Source organism: Megalobrama amblycephala, linkage group LG22 (assembly GCF_018812025.1).
Source record: "Megalobrama amblycephala isolate DHTTF-2021 linkage group LG22, ASM1881202v1, whole genome shotgun sequence".
Lineage (NCBI taxonomy): Eukaryota > Metazoa > Chordata > Actinopteri > Cypriniformes > Xenocyprididae > Megalobrama > Megalobrama amblycephala.
In genome coordinates, this window is record NC_063065.1 from 5,080,515 (window position 1) to 5,088,495 (window position 7,981).

The 7,981-nt window shown below is 37.8% G+C and overlaps 1 long non-coding RNA gene across 1 annotated transcript; it reads left to right on the plus strand.

Moving 5' to 3' along the window:
• The first annotated feature begins 6,321 nt into the window (after window positions 1–6,321).
• Window positions 6,322–7,981, plus strand: LOC125257532. Its single transcript, XR_007182413.1, has 4 exons — window positions 6,322–6,379; window positions 6,760–6,832; window positions 7,192–7,366; window positions 7,466–7,981. It is a non-coding gene; the product is annotated as an uncharacterized LOC125257532 (long non-coding RNA).

Here is a 7,981-nt window from a genome sequence, read left to right on the forward strand (position 1 = left end):
TTAATTAAAATTGTTCCAGCACAACTTTTAATTGGATTTAGGATGTTATTTTAGCAGTTTGTCATTTGAGGTTTGGTTTCATTTTCACTTCTTGTTGTATTATTTGTTCAGCTTCCAGTTTTTGTTTGTTGTTTTTTCTTTATTACTTTAGTACTTGTTCTGTTGTCTTGACCTAAGAAATGTGTAGAAATATTGTTTCAGTTTGTGTGAACTAATAATCATTAAAGCATTTGTTCATTTGATTTGTTTCTTGAATCACCCATCCATTCTTGCCTGTGCATTTGTTGGTCATTTATTTGTTTTAAAGCTAATTTAGGTTGCACTTCAAAATAATTTTCACTAAAAGGTTAATGATCAACAAGAATGCATTTAACTGATGCTTAAAATCTTTAGTTCATGTACATGTAAATAATACATTTCTGTCATGACAACTCTCCGAGAGATTGGCGTGGTAATGGATATATCTGCCAATACATTCACAGATATGAAATAACCCCTGCAGCAGATGTTACTAAGCTCTTGTGTCTGTTGCTCAGCTTCTGTTTGAGTATGAGAGGAAGGCGGATCATTCTGTATCTTCTCTGTTATGAGACTGTCTGTGGATTGACAACAGGATCATCTTCATTCAGTAAAGAGCTCCATCTAGTGGCCGAATAAAATGTTTAAAATAACTTTATTGCTTAAAAAGAAGTTATACATAACACTAGCCTGACTTCGTCATACTCATATTCTAGGCAGAATGTGAGTCTGATACTGCTCCATTGCACTTGAATTATGGGGCGTGTCTTAACCGAACCAGTAAAAAAAAAACTCTGCACTCAATTGGATAGACCTACAACCAATCAGAGCAACGCAGTAAGTGACGTATGTTGAACTTGTACTTAAACTTTTGCCGAATCCCGTTGGAAGGACGGCAAACACATCTTTCCCATCGACAAATGCCTTGATTGCGGTTCTTTGTTCGTCTTTTAAAATTAATGCGCTGTCGATTTCTTTTATTACAGACGTGATAGCGGAATCTAAACATCTTACTTCTCCAGCTGCAGTCATCGTTGGTGAAAACCAATTCAACCCAAGCGCTCTTTGATGACGTGGGTGGTTACGTAACCGCAAATAGCCTGTCCATCATCGATTAAAGCCCGCCCTGGCAATTTGATTGGCTCGGCCTTCTGGGAGATTTTTTTACAGTCTATGAGCCGAGCATAATTACTCCACAATGGATCGAGTCCAGACCGAACTTCCCGTCCAAAAAATGTTGTGGGCGGGGTTCGGGCTGGCACCCAGGCTAACATAACACTGGACCTCGGTCAGAATTTGTTTTATAGTCGTACATAAATTGGCTATTTAAAAAAAGTACTTTTCATATTTAACGTCACAATTTCGTTATCATTAAAACTAGCAAATGGCAGCGTTTATGTATATTCCTATTATTATTATTATTATTATTATTTACAAAGGACGAGTATAGGGATTTCGTTTACACTTCTCTGTAAACGAGCAAGTTCCTTTTTTATTTATTTATTTATTTATTTATTTTTTATTAGAAGCAGAGTTTGCCTGCTGTCTGTTCTGCCAGTAGGGGGCAGTAACATGCCTAATTTAGTTTAATGCATTTGTACGTGTTTACAAGTTATCTCTATTGATATAGGGTGAATTCAGCTCTCTGCTCAGTGTTTTGCCTGCCTGCTGTCTGACCTACGCTCGAAGCTTCGTGGAGTTTATCCTAAATCTTTCTCTTTATTCCTATTCACATAATATAACTTTCTTATTTTTCACTAGATTACTTAACCTATTGCATAGTATTACTAAACGGAACGATTTATTACTAGTAATCTACCAGCGTAATCACCTAGTGTCAGCCATAGCCCGCTAGCCTGCTAGCTACCGTCTATTTTTTTTTCCTCTAAACTAACCTTCCTTGTCGATCTAATGGCGGATTTATCCGATGTATGTTATTCTGATCTGTCCTCGCCAGATCGGGAAGCTGTGGAGACTTTGCTGCCCGGCATTCATCGATCCACCGCGAGGTACAGCGTCCCGCACATCACCCTTGCCCCAGGCACCGGCAAGCGACCGAGACATCCAGCTAGCGAGTCCCGTGTGCGATGCAGCTTTTCGGACGGCGTACAAAAACACGGTCAGTCATGTCCGACGATTATCATGTGTATTAACTGCAACATGTACAGCTTAGCTCTTTCTGTCAGCAGTGAGACTTACACATGTGATAAATGCAGGGATATTGTCAGGCTGACAGAGAGAATCTCAGAATTAGAGACACGCATCCAAACTTTAATTGAGGATAGTGAGAATGAAAGGGCCTTAGATACTGCTTTGGATGCGACTAGCCTAGTAAACACTGCACATTCGGTTCCGGTTGTAGAAGCCACGCAGCAGGCTAACTGGGTGACTGTGAGGCGGCATAGTGGCAAGAACAAACACCACTCTTCCGTTCCGATTAGAACATCAAACAGGTTCTCCCCACTCAGTGACGCACCCACTGAGAATCCTGTTGAAAGTGCCCTAGTTATTGGCGATTCTATTACACGGAACGTGAAAATAGAGACACCAGCCACCATAGTCACATGTTTGCCGGGGGCCAGAGCACCTGACATCAAAGCAAATTTAAAAGTGCTGGCTAATGCTAAACGTAAATATTCTAAAATCATTATCCACGTCGGCACAAATGATGTTCGACTTCGCCAGTCGGAGATCACTAAAATTAACATTAAAGAGGTGTGTGAACTCGCAAATTCAATGTCAGCAGAAGTAATTTGTTCTGGCCCTCTTCCTGTTCGTCGGAGTGATGAGATAGTTAGCAGGTTATCATCACTCAATGGCTGGCTGTCTAAGTGGTGTCCGCAGAATAATATAGGTTTCATAGACAATTGGAAAAGCTTTTGGGGCAGACCTGATCTGTTGAAAAGAGATGGTATTCATCCCTCCCGGGATGGTGCTGCTCTTCTATCTAGAAATTTGGCAAATAGTCTTAGAGCTAAACCATGACAAACCAGGGCCCAGATCAGGACGCAGACAAACTGGCTAAACCGACCGTCTGCTAGCTGCCTCACGTCACAGAACTCAAATAATTCACAGCACATAGAAACTCTTTCACCTAGATATTATCACATAGAGACTGTGTCTGTACCTCGAACTAGTAAATACAAAAAATTTCCGAAACCTTTTAAGGGTAAAAATTTAATTGATGTTCAAAAAATGAAAATCACAGATAAATTAGATAAACAAATGATAAAGCTTGGGCTACTGAATATTAGATCTATTTCTTCAAAAGCACTTATTGTAAATGAAATTATCACAGAAAATAAACTAGACTTGCTGTGTTTGACAGAAACCTGGCTAAAACCAGACGATTACATTATTTTAAATGAGTCTAGTCCTCAAGGTTATGACTATCGACACAATCCTCGACAGAAAGGCAAAGGGGGAGGTGTTGCTGTAATTTATAGTAATATATTCAGAATCATTCAAAAGAATTTCAAATATAACTCCTTTGAAGTGATGGTGCTTTATGTAACATTATGTAAGTTGACATTTGTGCTGGCTACTGTATACAGGCCACCAGGGCACCATACTGACTTTATCAAAGAATTTGCTGATTTTCTATCAGAGTTAGTACTGGCTGCGGATAAAGTCCTTGTTGTTGGTGATTTTAATATCCATGTAGATAATAATAAAGACGCATTTGGATTGGCATTTGCAGACATTTTAAACTCTATTGGAGTTAGACAACACGTGTCAGGACCCACTCATTGTCGTAATCATACCTTAGATCTAATACTGTCGCATGGAATTGATATTGATGCTGTTGAAATTCTACAGCAGAGCGATGATATATCAGATCATTATTTAGTGTCGTGTATAATACAGTTAGCCAAGGCTACAAAACCACCACCCAGCCATAAATATGGTAGAACCATCACGTCTACCACTAAAGATTGCTTTATAAATAATCTCCCCGAGCAGTTTCATCGCCTTAGTATACCTGACAACTTAGAAGAACTCGATGCTGCAACAGAAACTATTGGCTCTCTCTTTTCCAGCACATTAGATGCAGTCGCTCCTTTACGTCTAAAGAAGATTAAGGAAACTAATCCAACGCCGTGGTATGATGAGCACACTCGGGCTCTAAAACGAGCTGTGAGAAAAGCTGAACGTAGTTGGAAGAAAACAAAACTAGAAGTTTTTCGCCTTTCGTGGAAAGAAAAAATGATTAAGTACAGAACGGCTATAAGAAATGCTAGATCTACTTATTTTTCAAATCTCTTAATAGAAAACAAACATAATCCTAGGTATTTATTTGACACAGTGGCTAAATTAACTAGAAACAGAGATTCAACTGCTGACGTTTCCATAGAGCACAGCAGTAATGACTTTATGAACTTCTTTACTTGCAAGATTGACAATATTAGAGAGAAAATTATAAACATGCAACCGTCTACAGTTTCGCTTCAGACAGTGCACTGTAGTGTCCCTGAGGTAAAACTAGAATCATTCGCCGCTATAGGAGAGGAAGAATTATCTAAACTTATCAAATCATCAAAATCAACGACATGTATGTTAGACCCAATGCCGACTAAACTACTGAAAGAAATGCTTCCAGAGGTCGTAGGTCCACTTCTTGATATAATTAATTCATCGTTAACACTAGGATACGTGCCAAAAACTTTTAAGCAGGCTATTATTAAACCTCTTATTAAAAAACCTCAACTAGATCCGAGAGATTTAGTAAATTACAGGCCAATCTCGAATCTACCTTTTCTGTCAAAGATACTAGAAAAGGCAGTTTCAACACAACTGTGCTCCTTTTTAGAAAGAAATGGAATCTGTGAGGATTTCCAGTCAGGATTTAGACCATACCATAGTACTGAGACTGCTCTCGTTAGAGTTACAAACGATCTACTCTTATCATCCGATCGTGGCTGTATTTCTCTATTAGTGTTATTAGATCTCAGTGCTGCTTTTGACACTATCGATCACAACATTCTTTTAAAAAGACTTGAAAACTATATTGGCATTAGTGGAATTGCTTTGGCATGGTTCAAATCGTACTTATCTGACCGTTATCAGTCTGTAGTAGTTAATGAAGAGATGTCGTATCGATCACAAGTTCAATATGGAGTACCACAAGGCTCAGTACTAGGACCGTTGCTTTTCACTCTGTACATGCTGCCCTTAGGAGAGATAATTAGGAAGCATGGTGTTAGTTTTCACTGCTACGCTGACGATACTCAGCTCTATATTTCCTCGCGCCCTGGCGAAACCTACAAATTCACAAAACTAACAGAATGCATAGCTGACATTAAAAACTGGATGACAAGAAATTTCTTATTATTAAATTCAGAAAAAACTGATATCCTAATCTTTGGACCAAAAACTTCCTCACGAAAAAACCTTGAATACTCTCTAACACTTGACGGGTGCTCCATTAAATCTTCGTCCTCAGTTAGGAACCTGGGTGTGCTCTTTGATACCAATCTTTCATTTGAAAGTCATGTTTCTAGTATCTGTAAAACCGCCTTCTTCCATCTAAAAAATATATCTAAATTACGACATATGCTCTCAATGACAAATGCGGAACAGTTGGTTCATGCATTCATGACCTCAAGACTAGATTACTGTAACGCTCTACTGGGTGGTTGTTCTGCTCGGCTTTTAAACAGACTACAGTTGGTCCAAAATGCGGCAGCTAGAGTTCTTACTAGAACCAGAAAGTATGACCATATTAGCCCAGTTCTGTCAACATTACATTGGCTCCCTATTAAACATCGTATAGACTTTAAAATCTTGCTACTTACTTATAAAGCTCTAAATGGTTTAGCTCCCCAATATCTAAGCGAGCTCTTGGTGCATTATAGTCCTTCACGTCTATTGCGATCTCAGAATTCAGGCCAGTTGATAATACCCAGAATATCAAAATCAACTGAAGGTGGCAGATCCTTTTCCTATTTAGCACCTAAACTCTGGAACAATCTTCCTAGCATTGTTCGGGAAGCAGACACACTCTGTCAGTTTAAATCTAGACTAAAAACACATCTCTTTGCTCTTGCATACACATAACACATTATCAGTACATTAACATTTTTCAAATCCGTTAAAGGATTGTTACGCTGCAATAATTAGGTCGGCCGGAACCGAGAACATTTCCTATAACACTAGATATACCTGTACATCAGAATAAGAATGGCATCTACGCTAATATCAGTCTCTCTGCTTATCCTGAGGTTTGCCGGGTGCTGGATCCAGGCCGTATCCAGATCAGATGGAGAACCTGTGTCTGGACCTGACTACAACGTAGCCCAGGAGACAATGGGCCTACAGATCCAGTTCTGGCTGCATCTATAATTCAGATTTTTAAATCTCCGTATCCGCTTACATATATTTATATATAATCTATTTTTAATCTCTATAATAAAAATGTATAATTCAGATTTTGATCTCCATATCCATTTACATATATTATATATATCTTCCAAGGGGTTTTTTCCCTCCTAGGACTTTTTTCCCAGTGCTAGCACGCTGGGTTTTTCTCCTAGGGGGTTTTTTCCACCCCTGGGAGTCAGCCGACATTGGCTTAATGTAGCACCATCTTGTATATGTTACATATTACCACGCTTGCTTGTACAGCTTATTTTTAACCATTTCTCTTTTTTCTGTGCTCCTAATATGTAAAGCTGCTTTGAAACAATTACAAATTGTAAAAAGCGCTATATAAATAAATTTGACTTGACTTGACTTGATTAGGACACTTTTCACCAGTCATTTCAGCGGCCAAAAGTGTCCAAATCCACCTGAATTCACCCTATGTATATAAATAGTAAGTTTTATAATAATAATATTTGTAATAATAATAATTAAATAGCCCAATCTAAAGTTTGGGTTTTGATGGTTTTAGACAAAGTGAAAACAACATTTAAAATACATTAATTTGTTTGATTTTTGATTGAGTAATTTCATACCTTCATATAACATAGGCCTATTGTTTTATCCTTGCTTTATCTTTAGCAAATATTAAAATTAACTGTAAATGTTTTAAATGTTTTATTTATATGAATTAAGAGGTTTAAATGTAATTGATTTACTGCTCAACTTAAGGTTTGTTATAAGTTTTGTTAAACATCAAAATTAAATGTGAGGATATATTCATGGACACTTTCATATTGTCATGTTCTCTAGGCTTACAGGGGATTTTCCATCGGTGTCTCAGATGTGCAGAAATATTGAAAATGGCTGAAGCTAAAGACATGTCAGAAACTAAGCAAGGCAAAGTCAATAAGAAAAATTATCTATAACTCTAACGCTTCGGCTGAGACTTACTGTACATAAAACACTATTATGACACATCTGACAGGTACATTTTTTTCTTTTTTATTATTATTATTATCTTGTCTCTTTCTCTCAGAGTTGTCTCTTGTTTGCCAGTCTGACATTGTATATTTTAATCCTGGAGATGATGTTGTTCTGTCATATCATCTTAAGCCGGCCATCAGCGCTGCTTCAATGGAGATCAAGTGGTGGAATAAGGAGGATCTGGTCTGCCATTGTAAGGATGGACAGATGATAGAGAGCTGTGAGGGTCGAGCGAGTCTCTCATTGGAAGATCTACTCAATGGAAATGTGTCTTTGACATCTCAGAGATGCCAGAAGATCATAGAATTTCTCTGTATTTGTGAAGTCATTCATGAATGTCAAACTACAAGATAGTGTTTTTCTCCATATCAGCTGTAAGTATTTAACTAAACACGTTTGAAAGATATTCAACATAAGTCAGTCAGTCAAAGCTGAAATTGTTCCACTAACTCAACTGGTAGAGCATGTCTCCTGATAAAATGCATAGTCAAATTTATTTATAGTTATCCACAGTGGACATTGCTTCAAACCAGCTTTTTCAATCAATTGAAAAAAATTGAAATGCCATTAATGATGTCTTTATGTTACTGTTATTCATGTGTTCCACAATATTTCT